Consider the following 19,492-nt stretch of genomic DNA (forward strand, 5'->3'; position numbering starts at 1 on the left):
GGATCACTTGAAAGGGGTTGAGTGCAACCCTCGTCCATTAGGACGCCATAACGTGGAAGTAGGCAAGTGCTACTTGGCTGAACCACGGGATAAAAATTGTGTGTCTTGTGTTGCTTTCTCTGTGATTGTTGTGTTCACAAGAACTTGCCTCAAGCTACTTAGCCGTACTAACACTTAAAACTATGTTTTGTGGATATTAGTGTTTGATTTTTACAGGATCACCTATTCACCTCACCTCTAGGTGCTCTCACTTCCTCTCATCCATGGAAGAGAGAGGGGAGTGGAAGGGAATGGGAGGGGCTGTGCAAGGGGAGGCTGAGCCAGGCTGGCCGGGCACGGGCGTGGCCGCCGCCGCCGGGGAGGGGCGCGGGAGCGCGGTCGCCGCTGCCGGCCACTGCCGCCGCCGCCGGGGAGGGGGAAAGGGGCACCGCCGGTGGGGAAAACGTAGGGTGAGGGACGCCGCCACTGGGGAAGGTGAGGGGAGGGAGAGTGAGGCCCTGCACGGACGGGAAAACGAAGAAACCCTAGGTGCAACAATGGAGGTTTCTCACCGGGGAAGAAAACCCTCGCTGGAGCCGAGGAGAAATCCATCGATTGCTAGAGATTCGGGGGGTCCGATCGACAAACCAAACGCGCCCCGACGAAGCCCTCGACAAGACGAACGCAGAGGTACCCTCGAATTCCACAGATAATGCACGGATTGGGAGTAATTGCTCGTCGGAGTTGTCACTGGAGTTGGAACCGCTCCGAACTTCGACGAGCAATACCGGGAGCTAGGGATCGAATTTGGAGGAACCGTTTCGCGTTCTGGAACGTGTTCGACGAGGAGAAGTCGGACATGTATATATATCTAGGGTTCGGACGAGATGGAAATTTGATTAAAATCCGGATTTTACCATTCTTAAAATTCGGAAAAGTCTAGAAATCCATATTTTGTGCTCAAAATATTATAGATGCTTCCAAAAATTTCAGAAAACAATCCTATAAGTATTTTGTCACCTAATGAACTCAAAAAACATAATTATAGTTTCTAAAAACATTTTAAGTTCCTCAAATAAATAGATTTTGGTTTCCAGAAAATAGAAAAATATTCTGAAAAAATATGAAAATTTACCGAGCGCTTCTATAAGATATGTTAACATATTTCAAACACATTTTGCACTTAGAAACACCATGCAACGACATGAATACAACAACCAAAGTGCCCCTAGGGCTCATTCCACTAGGTTTACACCAATATAAACAAAATAATTCTCCTTTTTTAGGAAAAAGAGAAGGAAAGCAAAGAACTGAGAGAGTAACACCTGAATTTGGTGGATATTAGAAACGAAATTTTATACCCCCAAATTCAAGGTGTTACATTTCCAGTGTGTACGCATTACTTGAAATTACCTACATAGTTCTATAAGGCCCTTCCCAACTTGGAGACTGTTGGTCACTCGCTTCTGATTCCTTAAGAATATCAAAACAAAGACAACCCAATTAAATCAAGTTTCATCTTCATCATTTAGTGTTCCCTTCTCGGAGAAGAGGTTGATTAAATGATGAAGATGTAGGAAATGAATAGGAAAAGTAAAGGACATTAAGGACAAACTGTGCATAATATAAATATGAAGCATATGATTCAACAACCTCATGAGATATTATTATTTCCTTTTTTATTATTTTAAAATATTACATGTATACCTTCGACTCCTTAGAATTACAGGACGAAGATAAGAAAAATACAGCTTCATAACGGAGTACAGCAATATAAACTGCTTCTGGAGCGTGCCAAATGCATGACACAGTTCCTTTATTTATAGTCATGGTGTATATTTTTGGTAAAATTACAGTTACGCCCTCAGACCTATACATATGAGCCCTTCGTGGATGGAGTTCTATGCAAGTGATTGTCAACCCACGAAGATAACTATCAAGGGTTTCCTTTGGGAGCTGAGGATCTCTTGAGCCGATGTAGATTATTGCTTTCTAGTTGAGCTAGAACACTTCAGCTAATGGCATATCGACAAAGAGAGAATTCTATAGCAAATGTTCTTGGGTGACATCTTTCTCTTTTGGCTAGACGAGAAACTAAGGTCTTGTTTTTAGGTAGCATCGTGTTCACGTGCATGATTCTAGTGATAAGGAACCCCATAATACTTTACAAGAACAACATGCATCATGACAATTTGTTTGATATTCTGGATGTGCACTTCCTAATGCTTTAGAAATATGCCCAATGGTGGTTTTCTTGTGGTTAGCTTCTCAACTTTCTGACAGTTGGTGACTCAAATGTCAATTGTGACACTTGTATAAGCCAAGTTTTAGTATTAACCCATGATTATCAACCCATGAACCATATCCTGCTTGAGGACATCAGTATCAGTATCATAACTAGAACCATAGTATCTCTAATCAATGGAGCTCTTGAGGCCACTCTTAACCATGAGCATGACTGATATACTAATTTAATCCCTCTATAGTGGTTGCACACTTTATCCATGAGTCATGATTTTCTTTCTGCTTGAGGATCGCAACTTCTCATTGATCACTTCCAAGGTAAACTGGCAAGGTCTCACTATGAAGCCTTTATAAAATTCTCCAGTTCCTAAGCACAATACTCCTCTCCAAGGGGGTGACTAACAAAAACCAAATGAATAAACCTTAGCACCTAGCTTTGGCAGAGCAAAGATAAGGCCCATACCCCATCGACGGCACGACAGTGAAGTAATCTACACCTCAGGTTCCGCTATTTAATCAGCTTAGGTTTTCCCATACCACCCTCATGGTTGTATTGTTTAACTAGGTGGTCACCCAGTTAATCGGTCCTTACAGAGAAGCACTCATGATACCGCCTAAGCCTCCCTATGGTGAAGCACTTAGGATACCACCCAAGCCTCCATATGGTGAATCACTTGGGATATTGCCCAAGCCATCAGGTTACCAGAAATTCATTTCCAAAACATTGAACATCGAATCATAATATGTATCACATCATGTTCATTAGTTAAGTTTGAATGCTAGCATTAAAGCTAAACATCACAACCCAAACCCATGGATAAACAAGGATAGAGAAAGAGAAAACTACTCATTTTTAGGTTGATCATGGTGTGCGAGAAAGTAAGTTGTTTTGTGACATAGGACATAAGTAGGTCAGATGAAACTTTCTTTCATCAAACATATGTTCACAGTCTTCAACCTTGTAGAACTTTAAGATCTTGATCGCTTGCTCACCAAAGCTTGATCATCGATTCCTAGAAACTTGGGAACCGATCGCGTCTTATTCATGACACACAACCGACACGAGTAAGCACAAGCAAACAAACATACATGCATAAGATTAAGAACATTACAACACACAAATAAAAATGTTATTAAAAACATGCACCAAAGGGTAGGGCTCGTCGTTATGGTCACGTGAGGGAAAGAAACACTGAAAAAGAGCTTTGGTTGAAAAGATATAGCATTCAGGAGATTTGTGTAATTAAACATGCAAACTATGTTCTAGGTTCTAGATATCTTTGGAAAGTTAAGAAGATAAGCTTTCCAACCCAACCGATCCCACATCAAAATACTATCAGAGCTGATCATAATCATCATAACAAGATGACGTCCAAAATCTACAAGAAATTAGCGACACCTGGTTTTGGGCCTAAAGGCCTTGTACATCCTAGGGTTGCTTGGCCACCGTCTGAGTCGAGGACGACTCCAATTCAAGTGGATGATGATGATGATGATGATGACATCACTCTCATACAAATGATGTATGAACTGACAACACGAGCACGTGCACGACAACTAAATCTTTAGGTTTGTTCTTATATAGTCAATTGTGTTTTAGAGTTTATGCTTGGTGTCATGAATGTTTTGATGATCAGGAACCTTGTATAGGATCAACATGGACTTGGAAAATTCCAAGATGTTAAGGAGGAGAAGCTAGGACGTTCACAACAAGAGAAAGCCAAGTCTGACTCAACTTCGTCTCCACCTCAGAGTCCAGGACTAGTCTGCAATAAAATGGACGCCCTGGATGCATCTAAATTTTGATTAGGTTGGTCCTTATATGGATGGAAAACTAAGAAGATAAGATTTCCATTCTAGCTGGAACCACCTTAAAATTCATCCGGAGTCAATGGAAATTGTCGAAACAAATCAGCGTTCAGATTCTGTTTTGGTGCTACGACACCGTCTGTCGAACTATTGGGCCGTGTATCGTGTTGGAGCCCACATTTTTACCTTTTTATTTTCCAATTACTTGATCTTCAAAAACTGACCGCAGTTTGGATGTAACAATCCTTGGAGTTTATAAAAACATGGTTTTGTAGTAAGTGTATTTCTTTTTTGGAGTAATAAAAACTCCATTCAGGGACCTGTCTTATCGATACCGTAATTTCTGGAACTATCACCCAAACAGACCGAGGTTACTAGAAGCCAGTAATTTAATTTTGTTTTATAAAATTTCTTGGTTAAAAAGTCATCGGTAAGGACTGAAATCTTCCCATGTTATAGATGTAATAATGATCTGTTAGCATCATTTCTGTGTCCTTTTTATGAGCATGTGTTTGCTTAAATTATAGTCATCAGTGGAATGTTTATCAGTGTATTGATTTGACAATTAGATAATATAACAAGACAGGCTCAGGATTATACATGTTTTTGTAGAATGTACACACATGTCCATAGCATAAGGCTAACCAGTCAATATTGTCCAAATCACAATAACTTGCGCGAGTAATGAAAGGTAAGACATGCAAAAATGCAATTGACACTTTCATACCACCATTGGCATTCAAGTATTGTTATCATCATCCTCGATATCCCAGCTTAAATCCTTGTCATCTTCAGCAGCATGCTACATTTGGATCATATTAGACAGTTTCTTTACATGACCTTCCCAAGACATTCTTACGAGCTACTGAAATTAAATGGTTTGCGAAAAGCGTATACTGCCTTAAGAAGGGCATTGACCTCTGAACAGCAGAACACACACAGAACTAGATGAAGCATTTACTGCTTCAACGCCTACTAGATAAGAACTTTGAATGTTCGAGGTATGTGCCAGTCATTTTTTAAAAATACTTAAACAGCACAATCAAGATTATATTCCACATGGCATGATCTCCAGATTATTAGCAGCAATGCAGTTAGCTTTATCACAATTATCCAGTGAGCACAGGTGCCATGTTGAATTATATAACATATAGAAGATGCAATAATTCTGTTCAAGCATATGCCAGCTCGTGATGTCAAGTTCTTGTTTGTGTAGCACATGGTCACATGCTCATATTTTAGTTAGGCATGTCACTAATTGATGTCCCATGCATGGTGGACTAGATTGTTAAGAGTGTGTTTATTTTGAGAAATCACTTCATGAGTCCATTCCTCAAGGGGTGTTTGTTTTGAGAAATCACTTAATCTAAAATAAGATGGTGCATCATAGATTTATTTCTCAAATTTGGTGGGATGACTCAATTACTCATAATAGTACCAACTAACTAACTATGAGAAATGCGGTGGTGATCAATCAACTTATTCCATTACACAAACCAAACAAAAAATAAGTAGTGAGAAGATGATGGACTAGCTAGCTTATTACTCAAACCAAACACCCACAAATTTGGTGGGATGATCTCATTCCTCGTATTAGTATTAACTAACTAACTATGATGAATGATGTGGTGATGAATCAACTCATTCTATTCCACGAACCAAATAAAAAAGCAAGAGTCAATTCTCTATCGGCCACTGACAAAAATTGAAATTCCATATATACCATTAAAAAACTTGTGACGCCTAACATACCACTAACAAAATTTTCCCATGCCCTTTATGCCATTACCGTTAGATTTTGGGTTGACGGCAACTCACCAAAGCTTGAAAAGACCATATTGCCCTTGGTTCATGTGGCGTTAGAATTTTTGATTTCCTTCTATACCATTCCAAGCGTTTATTTAGCATTGTACATAGAGTTATTAAACGAGACGATCTAGCAGCAGTTGGGTGCTCACGTACGGAGGCGTAAACCAGCATGCACGCTATCATGACAAATCACCAACGTGACGTGCGTGCGTTCTATCATGCACGACAGCTAGATTTTTCTAAATAACCGAGGAAAGATTATAAAATAATACGTACAAAATACGGAGCGAGAAATGTTAATTCATTCATGGACCAATGGAATATTGCATGCAGTGTAGCCTACAGGCACCGACCGACGAGAGGAGCTCGGCTCGAAGCGGGACGGCGACGGCTCGGCGACGTGCGGCAGTAGCTCGGCGAACGGCCACCACACCTCGACCATAGATGCGTCTTGCTAGCTGCCGAGACGAGATGGACGACTCGATTGGTGGTGGGCCGACCACGTGCATGCGTGCGCTGCTGCCGTCGTCGCACCTCGCATGCACGTCACCTTTGCCCTACATGCACCTCGCGTACCCGATAGCCGCAGCTGGCTGTGTGCGCGGCCGCTGTGCGCCCACGCCGGCGCCCCACTGCTGGTACCCGCCAAGCACACACATGACACGACACTGTCGTCTCCAAGCTCGCCGTACGTGCCATTGCCACGCCCAAGCACACACGTGAAATTCCATAACACGAATATGAATATCCATGTTTGTTCACCTTTCTTCTTGAGAACACGTGTTATCAAACCATCAAAATTTAGAGCATTTTTGGGTTTATTATATATATTATATAAACTCGCGCATAGCAGTGATCGGATGCCGTCAACCATACGGGGAGATCAAGTCCAAAAGAACTTTTTAAAAAGATTTAATACTTAGCCAATACGACTGAGTGGCATGGAAGGAACTTACGCAAATTTTCAATGTGAACTAAGCAAAGGGCGATGTGGTCTTTTTCATCCTTCAGTCAGAAACTGTCACCTTCAAATTTGACTGCAGTGGCACAAAAGTCCCCGAAAATTTTCACCGATGCCATGTTAGGTGTTAGCATGATGTAATCAGGCCTTGATTTGTGGATGTAATTGCGCTATCTACGGTTGCCTTGCATGCTACCTGTGCGCTGTATATATGTACTCCTATTCCCAGTATTGAAATACAATCAATCATTCACATACTTACATGGTATCTATCGCGGTTCCGATCCGCTACGCTTCCGCAACCCTAACCAGCGCCCGCCGCCGATCCGATCGCCACCACCGTCGCTGACCACACGTCGCTGGGTGTCGCCGGTCTCATCGCCCGCGCTGCTGATCTGTTCCTGCGTCCGCTATACGCCGCGCAGGACTCCCGGCCGCGTCCGTCCCGTGTCGTCTGCGCGCGAGCAAGTCTCATCCGAGCGCCCAGCCGCCCAGGACTCCCGGCCGCCGCTGCCCCTGCTTCCATCGCGCGCAGGACGTCCAGGCGCGTCCTCAACCGAGCGCGCAGCCGCATGCTGTGCTGTCTGCGCGCGAGCGCGTCTCATCCGAGCGTCTCCACCGCTGCGCCGCCGCTGCTCCGTTGGCGTTTGAACTCCGCCTATTCTGCTCACCGGGGATTTCGTGGCGGACGACGCCGACGCGACTGCCGCCGCGGCGGCGGCTCAGGAAGCCGAAGTCCGCGCCGAGGCCGAGCGCCGTACCGAAGCGGCACGCCTCCGCGCTGCAGCCCTCAGCAATTTTGAAGCAGCCCATGAGGCTATCTGGACACAAGCCACCACCGTCGTCAACGTCAAGGCGATGATCCCCATCATCCTCGACAAGGCTACCAACACCTACACCAAATGGCGCGGCATATTCCTCACCGTGCTCGGCAAGTACGCCCTTACCCCGCACGTCCTCGAGGACGCGACACATCCCGATCGCCCCGTTTGGGTCTAGACGGATTGCGTCGTCTTGTCATGGATCTTCACCACCGTCTCCGGCGACCTCCAGCAGTCGCTCATGATCCGCCCACGCCACGCACGCGAGGCGTGGTGCTACCTTGAGGACGAATTCCTCGACCAGAAGGAGTCTCATGCCCTTCTCCTGGAAACACAGTTCCGCAACCTCTGCCAAGACTCCATGACGATCACCGGCTTTTGCCGCAAGTTGGAGACCATGGCTGCGTCTCTCGCCGAATTCGGCGATCCCATCGGTGACCGCCAGATGGTGCTCACCCTCCTTCGCGGACTCAGTGGTAAATTTCGTCACATGGTGTCTATTTTGAAGATGCAGCGTCCGTTTCCTACGTTTGCCGAGGCCCGCATGCACCTGCTCCTTGAGGAGGTCGACGTCGACGCCCTCCCACCGTCCCCGCCTACGGCCCTCATTGCCTCGTCGCCCATGACGCCTGCTGGTTGCCAGGGCCACCATGTGCAGGCCTCTGCTCCACCGCGCTCCGGTCAACCCGGCCAGCCAGGAGGCCAACGAAACGGCCGCCGTCGTGGCAAGGGTGGTCGCGGGCAGGGCAGCCATCCTGGCGCTGGCCAAGGTGGCCACGGTCCTCCTACGGACGGTCACGACGCCCCGGCTACGCACGGCCACGACGCACAGGCTAGTCAGGGTGTCGTGCACCCCTCTTTCGCACACCCATGGGCCGGCACGCTCCAGATGTGGCCCTACGGGCGTCCGCCTCCGGCACCGCCGACCTTCGCCGTTGTTCCCCAGTACGGGCCACCCTTCGGTGGTGCCCCCAACGGCAACCTCTACGGCAACGGCCCCGGCCACCCGTATGTCTACGGGGGGGAGGTGCACCCTCGACGCCGATGTTTCAGGGGGCATCATACCAGCTGTCGGTTGCCCCCTGGAATCCTGCACATGGAGGTGCATGGAACCAGGACTCCCTGGTGCAGAACTTCAACACCATGACGCTCACCCCCCCGGCACCATTGGAGTGGTACGCCGACTCTGGTGCCGGCTCGCATATGACTGCGGATGCTGGTAAAATTTCCACCCTATCCTCGCCCACATTCTCCACACCTTCGTCTATCATTGTGGGCAATGGTGCTTTACTTCCTGTCACTGCCATCGGATCACATACTTTTTCTTTTCCACATCGCAATCTAGTTCTTAACAATGTCTTAGTTTCACCTCACATTATTAATAACTTGATAACTTGATTTCCATTCGTCGTTTTACCACCGACAATAATTGCTCCATCGAATTTGATCCGTTTGGTCTTTCTGTGAAGGATTTGGAAACCAGGAACGTGATCGCCAGGTGCAATAGCTCTGGCGACCTCTACCCGTTTTTTCCTCCAGCCACCAGCACCTCCGCATTCCTCGCTGCACCCACCTCGCTATGGCACCGTCGTCTTGGGCATCTTGGGCATGAAGTTTTGTCCAAACTCATTAGTTCCAAAGCCATCTCGTGTAATAAAGATGATAGTCACCAGTTATGTCATGCGTGTCAGCTCGGTCAACACACTAGACTTCCTTTTGGTTCCTCAAATTCTCGAGCTACAAATAATTTCGATTTAATACATTGTGATCTTTGGACATCTCCTATTGTTAGTGTGTCGGGCTACAAATATTATCTTGTCATTTTAGATGATTGCTCACACTACATTTGGACTTTCCCGCTTCGCCTAAAATCCGACACGTTTGCCACTCTCTCTCACTTTTTTGCTTATGTCCGCACGCAGTTTGGCACCACCATCAAAAGCGTCCAGTGCGACAATGGCCGTGAATTTAATAATTCCCCAGCCCGCACGTTCTTTCTTTCCAACGGTGTTGCCCTTCGCATGTCGTGCCCTTATGCATCCCAGCAAAATGGCAAAGCTGAGCGCTCTCTTCGTACCATTAATAACACCTTGCACTCACTCTTATTTCAGGCAAGTCTTCCTGAGAGCACCTAGAGGGGGGGGTGAATAGGTGATCCTGTAACACTTCAAAATCTTAAGCCAAAAAACTTGATTAATTGTTAGCACAGTAATTTGCCAAGTGGCTAGAGAAGGATCTCAACACAACACAATAACCAAGAGATATCAATCACAGAGATGGCACGGTGGTTATCCCGTGGTTCGGCCAAGACCAACGCTTGCCTACTCCACGTTGTGGCGTCCCAACGGACGAGGGTTGCAATCAACCCCTCTCAAGCGGTCCAAAGACCAACTTGAATACCACGGTGTTGCTTTGCTTTTCTTAATCCCACTTGCGAGGAATCTCCACAGCTTGGAGCCTCTCGCCCTTACAAAAGATGTTCACAAAGAATCACGGAGCAAGGGAGGGATTAGCAACTCACACACGACACAAAGATCACAGCGAATACACACACACACAACCCAGACTTGAGCTCAAGAGACTAGCACACTAGAACGGAGCTCAAATCACTAGAATGTCGAACAAGTGCGCAAGAATGTAGTGTGAGTGATCAACAATGCTCAAAGGATGCTTGGTTTTGTCCTCCATGCGCCTAGGGGTCCCTTTTATAGCCCCAAGGCAGCTAGGAGCCGTTGAGCACAAATCTGGAAAGCCATTCTTGCCTTCTGTCATCGGGGGCACCGGACAGTCTGGTGCACACCGGACACTGTCCGGTGCCCGATTTCCTTCCTAAAATGGCGCGGCCGACCGTTGCAGATCTGGGAGCCGTTGGCGCACCGGACATGTCTGGTGCACACCGGACAGTCCGGTGCCCCCTTCCGACCGTTGGCCCGGCCACGTGTCGCGCGCAGATTCCGCGGCCGACCGTTGGCCCGGCCGACCGTTGGCTCACCGGACAGTCCGGTGCACACCGGACAGTCCGGTGAATTTTAGCCGTACGCCGTCGGCGAATTCCCGAGAGCGGCCACTTCACACCGAGTCAGCCTGGCGCACCGGACACTGTCCGGTGCACCACCGGACAGTCCGGTGTGCCAGACTGAGCTGAGTCTTGGCTGTACACAGCCAAGCCTTTTTCACCTCTTTTCTTTTCTTTTTCTTTCTGTTTCTAACACTTAGACAAGTATATTAGTACACAAAACCAATGTACTAAGGCTTAGAAACATACCTTTCCTCTTGATTTGCACTTTGTTCATCCATGAGCATAAATTCACATTTAAGCACTTGTGTTGGCACTCAATCACCAAAATACTTAGAAATGGCCCAAGGGCACATTTCCCTTTCAATCTCCCCCTTTTTGGTGATTTATGCCAACACAACGTAAAGCAACTAGAACAAGTGCAATATCACTTCAAATAAACTCAAATTTATTTTGATTCAATTTTGGCATATATGGATCATCCTTTGCCACCACTTGGTTTGTTTTTGCAAATCAAACTCAAATCTCTATCTCTAAGTCAAACACACATGTTGAAGCATAAAGAGAGTCATTCCAAAAGAGATTAATCAAAGATTTCAAAAACTCCCCCTATTTCCCATAATCAACACTTCTCCCCACAAGAGGCCAACTTTTGACAAAAGAGACAATGCAAGAGTTTTGACAAAACAAAAAGCTCTATTTTACTATTTTCAAAATTTCTCAAGTGGTAGCTGATCCATTTATTGCTTTGGCCTTTATTTTCTCCCCCTTTGGCATCAAGCACCAAAACGGGATCAATCTTGGCCCGTTAACCCCATTGCCTCACCAAAATCTTCAATTAAGAGCAAATGGCAATAAGAGTTCATGAGATGAACTTGGAATAAGTTACCCTCTCATCGGAGTGCAGTGGAAGTCTTTCATGGTCCAAGTCCACCTTTTCCCTTTCAATTTTCCTCCGAGACTAAATCAAGCAAACTCAAGCATATGGTTAGTCTCAAGGAGTCAAGTTGTAAACAACTCCCCCTAAATATGTGCATCACTTACACAAGGACTTGTGAGGTCCAGGGAATGTTTGTACAACTTGAGCACCACAATAAGCAACAAAATGCAGGATGAACATGATCAAAGGCATAAACACATGTATGCTACAATTCAATCCAAGTTCCGTGAATCTAAGACATTTAGCTCACTATGCAGCCTGCGAAAGGTCTTCTCATCTAGAGGCTTGGTAAAGATATCGGCTAGCTGGTTCTCGGTGCTAACATGAAACACTTCGATATCTCCCTTTTGCTGGTGGTCTCTCAAAAAGTGATGCTGGATGTCTATGTGCTTTGTGCGGCTGTGCTCAACAGGATTTTCCGCCATGCGGATAGCACTCTCATTATCACATAGGAGTGAGACTTTGCTCAGATTGTAGCCAAAGTCCCTGAGGGTTTGCCTCATCCAAAGTAGCTACGCGCAACACTGTCCTGCGGCAACATACTCAGCCTCAGCGGTGGATAGGGCAACGGAGGTTTGTTTCTTAGAATTCCATGACACCAGGGACCTTCCTAAGAATTGGCACGTCCCCGATGTACTCTTCCTATCGACCTTACATCCAGCATAGTCGGAATCTGAGTATCCAATTAAGTCAAAGTTAGACCCCTTAGGATACCAGATCCCGAAGCAAGGCGTAGCGACTAAATATCTAAGAATTCGCTTCACCGCCACTAAGTGACACTCCTTAGGATTGGATTGAAATCTAGCACACATGCATATGCTAAGCATAATATCCGGTCTACTAGCACATAAATAAAGCAAAGAACCTATCATGGACCGGTATGCTTTTTGATCAACGGACTTACCTCCTTTGTTGAGGTCGGTGTGTCCGTCGGTTCCCATCGGAGTCTTTGCGGGCTTGGCGTCCTTCATCCCAAACCGCTTTAGCAAGTCTTGCGTGTACTTCGTTTGGGAGATGAAGGTGCCGTCCTTGAGTTGCTTCACTTGGAACCCAAGGAAGTAGTTCAACTCGCCCATCATCGACATCTCGAATTTCTGCGTCATTACCCTGCTAAACTCTTCACAAGACTTTTGGTTAGTAGAACCAAATATTATGTCATCGACATAAATTTGGCACACAAAAAGATCACCGTCACAAGTCTTAGTGAAAAGAGTTGGATCGACTTTACCAACCTTGAAAGCATTAGCAATTAAAAAGTCTCTAAGGCATTCATACCATGCTCTTGGGGCTTGCTTAAGTCCATAGAGCGCCTTAGAGAGCTTACACACGTGGTCGGGATACCGTTCATCCTCGAAGCCAGGGGGTTGCTCCACGTACACTTCCTCCTTGATCGGCCCGTTGAGGAAAGCGCTCTTTACATCCATTTGGAACAACCTGAAAGAATGGTGAGCGGCATATGCTAGCAAAATATGAATGGACTCTAGCCTAGCCACAGGAGCAAAAGTCTCCTCAAAGTCCAAACCTGCGACTTGGGCATAACCTTTTGCCACAAGTCGAGCCTTGTTCCTCGTCACCACTCCGTGCTCGTCTTGTTTGTTGCGGAACACCCACTTGGTTCCCACAACATTTTGCTTAGGACGAGGCACCAGTGTCCAAACTTCATTCCTCTTGAAGTTGTTGAGCTCCTCTTGCATGGCCAACACCCAGTCTGGATCTAGCAAGGCCTCCTCTACCCTGAAAGGCTCAATAGAAGAGACAAAGGAGTAATTCTCACAAAAATTAACTAATCGAGACCGAGTAGTTACTCCCTTGCTAATGTCACCCAAAATTTGGTCGACGGGATGATCCCTTTGAATCACCGCTCGAACTTGGGTTGGAGGTGCCGGTTGCGCTTCTTCCTCCATCACGTGATCATCTTGTGCTCCCCCTTGATCACATGCCTCCTTTTGATGAACCTGTTCATCGTCTTGAGGTGGGGGATGCACCGTTGTTGAGGAAGAAGGTTGATCTCGTTCATCTTGTTCATGTGGCCGCACTTCTCCAATCGCCATGGTTCGTATAGCGGCCGTCGGAACATCTTCTTCATCTACATCATCACAATCAACAACTTGCTCTCTTGGAGAGCCATTAGTCTCATCAAATACAACGTCGCTAGAGACTTCAACCAAACCCGTTGATTTGTTGAAGACTCTATACGCCTTTGTATTTGAGTCATAACCTAACAAAAACCCTTCTACGGCTTTGGGAGCAAATTTGGAATTCCTACCCTTCTTCACTAGAATGTAGCATTTACTCCCAAAAACACGAAAATACGATACATTAGGTTTGTTACCGGTTAGCAGCTCATACGAAGTCTTCTTGAGGAGGCGATGAAGATAGACCCTGTTGATGGCGTGGCAAGCCGTGTTCACGGCTTCCGACCAAAAACACTCGGGGGTCTTGAATTCTCCAAGCATCGTCCTTGCCATATCGATTAGCGTCCTGTTCTTCCTCTCTACCACACCATTTTGCTGTGCTGTGTAGGGAGCGGAGAACTCGTGCTTGATCCCCTCCTCCTCAAGGAACTCTTCCACTTGAAGGTTCTTGAATTCGGACCCGTTGTCGCTCCTTATTTTCTTCACCTTGAGCTCAAACTCATTTTGAGCTCTCCTTAGGAAGCGCTTGAGGGTCCCTTGGGTTTCAGACTTATCCTGCAAAAAGAACACCCAAGTGAAGCGGGAAAAGTCATCAACAATAACTAGACCATACTTACTTCCTCCTATGCTCAGATAGGCGACGGGTCCGAAGAGGTCCATATGTAGCAGCTTCAGGGGTCTTGATGTTGTCATCACATTTTTGGTGTGATGAGAGCCTCCCACTTGTTTCCCTGCTTGACAAGCTGCACAAGGTCTATCTTTTTCGAAATGAACATTGGTTAGACCTATCACATGTTCTCCCTTTAGAAGCTTGTGGAGGTTCTTCATCCCCACATGTGCTAAGCGGCGATGCCACAGCCAGCCCATGCAAGTCTTAGCCATTAAGCATGCATCTAGACCGGCCTCTTCTTTTGCAAAATCAACTAGGTAAAGCTTGCCGTCTAGTACACCCTTAAAAGCTAGTGAACCATCACATCTTCTAAAGACAGACACATCTACATTTGTAAACAAACAGTTATATCCCATATTGCATAATTGACTAACAGATAGCAAATTATATCCAAGAGACTCTACTAAAAACACATTAGAGATAGAGTGCTCATTTGAGATTGCAATTTTACCTAACCCTTTTACCTTGCCTTGATTCCCATCACCGAATATTATTGAATCTTGGGAATCTTTGTTTTTGACGTAGAAGGTGAACATCTTCTTTCCCCCCGTCATATGGTTTGTGCATCCGCTGTCAATAATCCAGCTTGAACCCCCGGATGCATAAACCTGCAAGGCAAATTTAGGCTTGGGTCTTAGGTACCCAACTCATGTTGGGTCCTGCAAGGTTAGCACAAATATCCTTAGGGACCCAAATGCAGGTTTTGTCTCCCTTGCATCTTGCCCCTAATTTTCTAGCAACTATCTTCCTATCCTTTCTACAAATAGCAAAATAAGCATTTAAAGCATGATATATTGTAGAAGGTTCATTTACTTTCCTAGGAACATTAACAACATTTCTCCTAGGCAAATTATGAACAGCATTTCTCCTACCAACATTTCGATCATGCACATAAGAAGAACTAGAAGCAAACATGGCATGAGAATCAAAGGCATTATATGCATTACAACTTCTATAAGCATTTCTAGATTGTCTCCTATCATGGTACATAAAAGCATGGTTCTTTTGCACACTACTAGCCATAGGGGCCTTTCCTTTCTCCTTGGCGGAGATGGGGGCCTTATGGCTTGTCAAGTTCTTGGCTTCCCTCTTGTAGCCAAGTCCATCCTTAATTGAGGGGTGTCTACCAATCGTGTAGGCATCCCTTGCAAATTTTAGCTTGTCAAATTCATTCTTGCTAGTCTTAAGTTGGGCATTAAGACTAGCTAATTCCTCATTTAATTTAGAAATTGAAACTAAATGATCACTACAAGCATCAATATCAAAATCTTTACACCTATTACAAGTTTCAACAATTTCTACACAAGAATTAGATTTACTAGCTACTTCTAGTTTAACATTTAAATCATCATTAAAACTTTTTAACTTAGCAATAGTTTCATGACAAGAAGATAATTCACTAGAGAGCATTTCATTCCTCTTAATTTCTAGAGCAAGAGATTTCTGAGCTTCTACAAATTTATCATGTTCTTCATACAACAAATCCTCTTGCTTTTCTAACAGTATATTCCTATCATTCAAGGCATCAATCAATTCATTAATTTTGTCTACCTTAGTTCTATCTAATCCCTTGAATAAGCATGAGTAATCTATCTCATCATCATCACTAGACTCATCCTCACTTGAAGAAGCATAAGTACTAGTATTAGGAGTGCTTACTTTCTTCTCCCTTGCCATGAGGCAAGTGTGACGCTCGTTGGGGAAGAGGGATGACTTGTTGAAGGCAGTGGCGGCGAGTCCCTCATTATCAGAGTCGGACGAAGAGCAGTCCGAATCCCACTCCTTGCCAAGATGAGCCTCGCCCTTTGCCTTCTTATAGTTCTTCTTTTTCTCCCTCTTGTTCCCTTGATCCTGATCACTATCATTGTCGAGACAGTTAGCAATAAAATGACCAAGCTTACCGCATTTGAAGCATGAGCGCTTCCCCTTGGCTTTGGTCTTGCTTGGCTGTCCCTTGCGACCTTTAAGCACCATCTTGAATCTTTTGATGATGAGAGCCATCTCGTCATCATTAAGTCCGGCCGCCTCAATCTGTGCCACCTTGCTAGGTAGCGCCTCCTTGCTTCGTGTTGCCTTGAGAGCAAGGGGTTGCGGCTCGTTGATCGGACCATTCAAGGCGTCGTCCACGTACCTCGCCTCCTTGATCATCATTCGCCCGCTAACGAATTTCCCAAGAACTTCTTCGGGCGACATCTTGGTGTACCTGGGATTTTCACGAATATTGTTCACCAAATGAGGATCAAGAACGGTAAATGACCTTAGCATTAGGCGGACGACGTCGTGGTCCGTCCATCGCGTGCTCCCGTAGCTCCTTATTTTGTTGATAAGGGTCTTGAGCCGGTTGTATGTTTGTGTCGGCTCCTCGCCCCTTATCATCGCGAACCGTCCAAGCTCGCCTTCCACCAACTCCATTTTGGTGAGCAAGGTGACGTCGTTTCCCTCATGAGAGATCTTGAGGGTGTCCTAGATCTGCTTGGCATTGTCCAAGCCGCTCACCTTGTGATACTCGTCCCTGCACAAAGAGGCTAGCAACACAGTAGTAGCTTGTGCATTTTTATGAATCTGTTCATTAATAAACACAGGGCTATCCGAGCTATCAAATTTCATTCCACTTTCCACAATCTCCCAAATGCTTGGATGGAGAGAAAACAGGTGAGTACGCATTTTGTGGCTCCAAAATCCGTAATCCTCTCCATCAAAGTGAGGGGGCTTGCCAAGTGGAATGGGGAGCAATTGAGCATTTGAACTATGCGGGATGCGTGAATAATCGAAAGAAAAGTTTGAGTTAACCGTCTTTCGTCTATCGTGGTCGTCGTCGTCCTTTTGGGAGGAGGAAGATTCGTCGCTGTCGTAGTAGACAATTTCCTTGATGCGCCTTGTCTTCTTCTTCCTCCCGTCTTTTCTTTTGTGGCCCGAGCCTGAGTCGGTGGGCTTGTCATCATTGGGCTCGTTGACGAAGGTCTCCTTCTCCTTGTCGTTGATCACCATCCCCTTGCCCTTAGGATCCATCTCTTCGGGCGGTTAGTCCCTTTCTTGAAGAGAACGGCTCTGATACCAATTGAGAGCACCTAGAGGGGGGGGGTGAATAGGTGATCCTGTAACACTTCAAAATCTTAAGCCAAAAAACTTGATTAATTGTTAGCACATTAATTTGCCAAGTGGCTAGAGAAGGATCTCAACACAACACAATAACCAAGAGATATCAATCACAGAGATGGCACGGTGGTTATCCCGTGGTTCGGCCAAGACCAACGCTTGCCTACTCCACGTTGTGGTGTCCCAACAGACGAGGGTTGCAATCAACCCCTCTCAAGCGGTCCAAAGACCAACTTGAATACCACGGTGTTGCTTTGCTTTTCTTAATCCCACTTGCGAGGAATCTCCGCAGCTTGGAGCCTCTCGCCCTTACAAAAGATGTTCACAAAGAATCACGGAGCAAGGGAGGGATTAGCAACTCACACACGACACAAAGATCACAGCGAATACGCACACACAAAACCCAGACTTGAGCTCAAGAGACTAGCACACTAGAACGGAGCTCAAATCACTAGAATGTCGAACAAGTGCGCAAGAATGTAGTGTGAGTGATCAACAATGCTCAAATGATGCTTGGTTTTGTCCTCCATGCGCCTAGGGGTCCCTTTTATAGCCCCAAGGCAGCTAGGAGCCGTTGAGCACAAATCTGGAAAGCCATTCTTGCCTTCTGTCATCGGGGGCACCGGACAGTCCGGTGCACACCGGACACTGTCCGGTGCCCGATTTCCTTCCTAAAATGGCGCGGCCGACCGTTGCAGATCTGGGAGCCGTTGGCGCACCGGACATGTCCGGTGCACACCGGACAGTCCGGTGCCCCCTTCCGACCGTTGGCCCGGCCACGTGTCGCGCGCAGATTCCGCGGCCGACCGTTGGCCCGGCCGAACGTTGGCTCACCGGACAGTCCGGTGCACACCGGACAGTCCGGTGAATTTTAGCCGTACACCGTCGGCGAATTCCCGAGAGCGGCCACTTCACGCCGAGTCAGCCTGGCGCACCGGACACTGTCCGGTGCACCACCGGACAGTCCGGTGTGCCAGACTGAGCTGAGTCTTGGCTGTACACAGCCAAGCCTTTTTCACCTCTTTTCTTTTATTTTTCTTTCTGTTTCTAACACTTAGACAAGTATATTAGTACACAAAACCAATGTACTAAGGCTTAGAAACATACCTTTCCTCTTGATTTGCACTTTGTCCATCCATGAGCATAAATTCACATTTAAGCACTTGTGTTGGCACTCAATCACCAAAATACTTAGAAATGGCCCAAGGGCACATTTCCCTTTCACTTCCTCCGGTCTACTGGGTTGAGGCACTCCACACTGCCACATACCTTGTCAACCGGCTCCCCACCAAAACCCTCGCCTCCTCCACCCCTTTCTTCCACCTCCACACCACTACACCTTCTTATGAACACCTCAAAGTTTTCGGTTGTGCTTGTTACCCAAACATGTCCTCTACAGCAGCCCATAAACTCGCTCCTCGTTCATCTCTATGCGTCTTCCTCGGCTACTCCTCAGAGTAGAAAGGCTATCGGTGTCTCGAGCTTGAGTCGAATCGCATTCTCACCTCTAGACATGTTGTTTTTGACGAATCCTCCTTTCCCTTCGCCAACATGTCTACCTCACCCCTAACATCCTCCGCCTTGGATTTTCTTCTAGATGACAGTGATCTCACCGCTCCTCTTCCCGGAGCAACCTTTGCCCGTGCAGGTACTGCTGATAGGGCGGTTGAGGCTCCTGCGCCCCCTCGCTCGCCACCGAGCGCTGCCCCACGGTCACCACAACCGCGTGCTTGGCATGGGGCGCCTAGCCTCGTCAGGCCATCCACCAGCGCTGCCCCCCAGCAGCACACCCCCTGTGCCCCCGGCCGGTGCTACTGCCCCTATGCCCCCTGCACAGGTCGTTGCCAGCAGCGCCACGACCACTGGGCGCACGGTCTTCACCAAGCCGGTCTCCATCGCCCCCGTCGTCAACGAGCACTCCATGCGCACCCGTGGCAAATCCAGCATTACACATCCCGTGGATCGTCTCAACCTCCACGCTGTGCCAATGTCGCCATTGCCTCGCTCCGTTC

At 46.7% G+C, this 19,492-nt stretch overlaps 1 pseudogene; it reads left to right on the plus strand.

Annotated features, from left to right (window-relative positions):
- The first annotated feature begins 263 nt into the window (after positions 1-263).
- LOC109941143 (uncharacterized) lies at positions 264-18,941 on the plus strand (annotated as a pseudogene).
- The last annotated feature ends 551 nt before the right edge of the window (positions 18,942-19,492 follow it).

Source organism: Zea mays, chromosome 1 (assembly GCF_902167145.1).
Source record: "Zea mays cultivar B73 chromosome 1, Zm-B73-REFERENCE-NAM-5.0, whole genome shotgun sequence".
NCBI lineage: Eukaryota > Viridiplantae > Streptophyta > Magnoliopsida > Poales > Poaceae > Zea > Zea mays.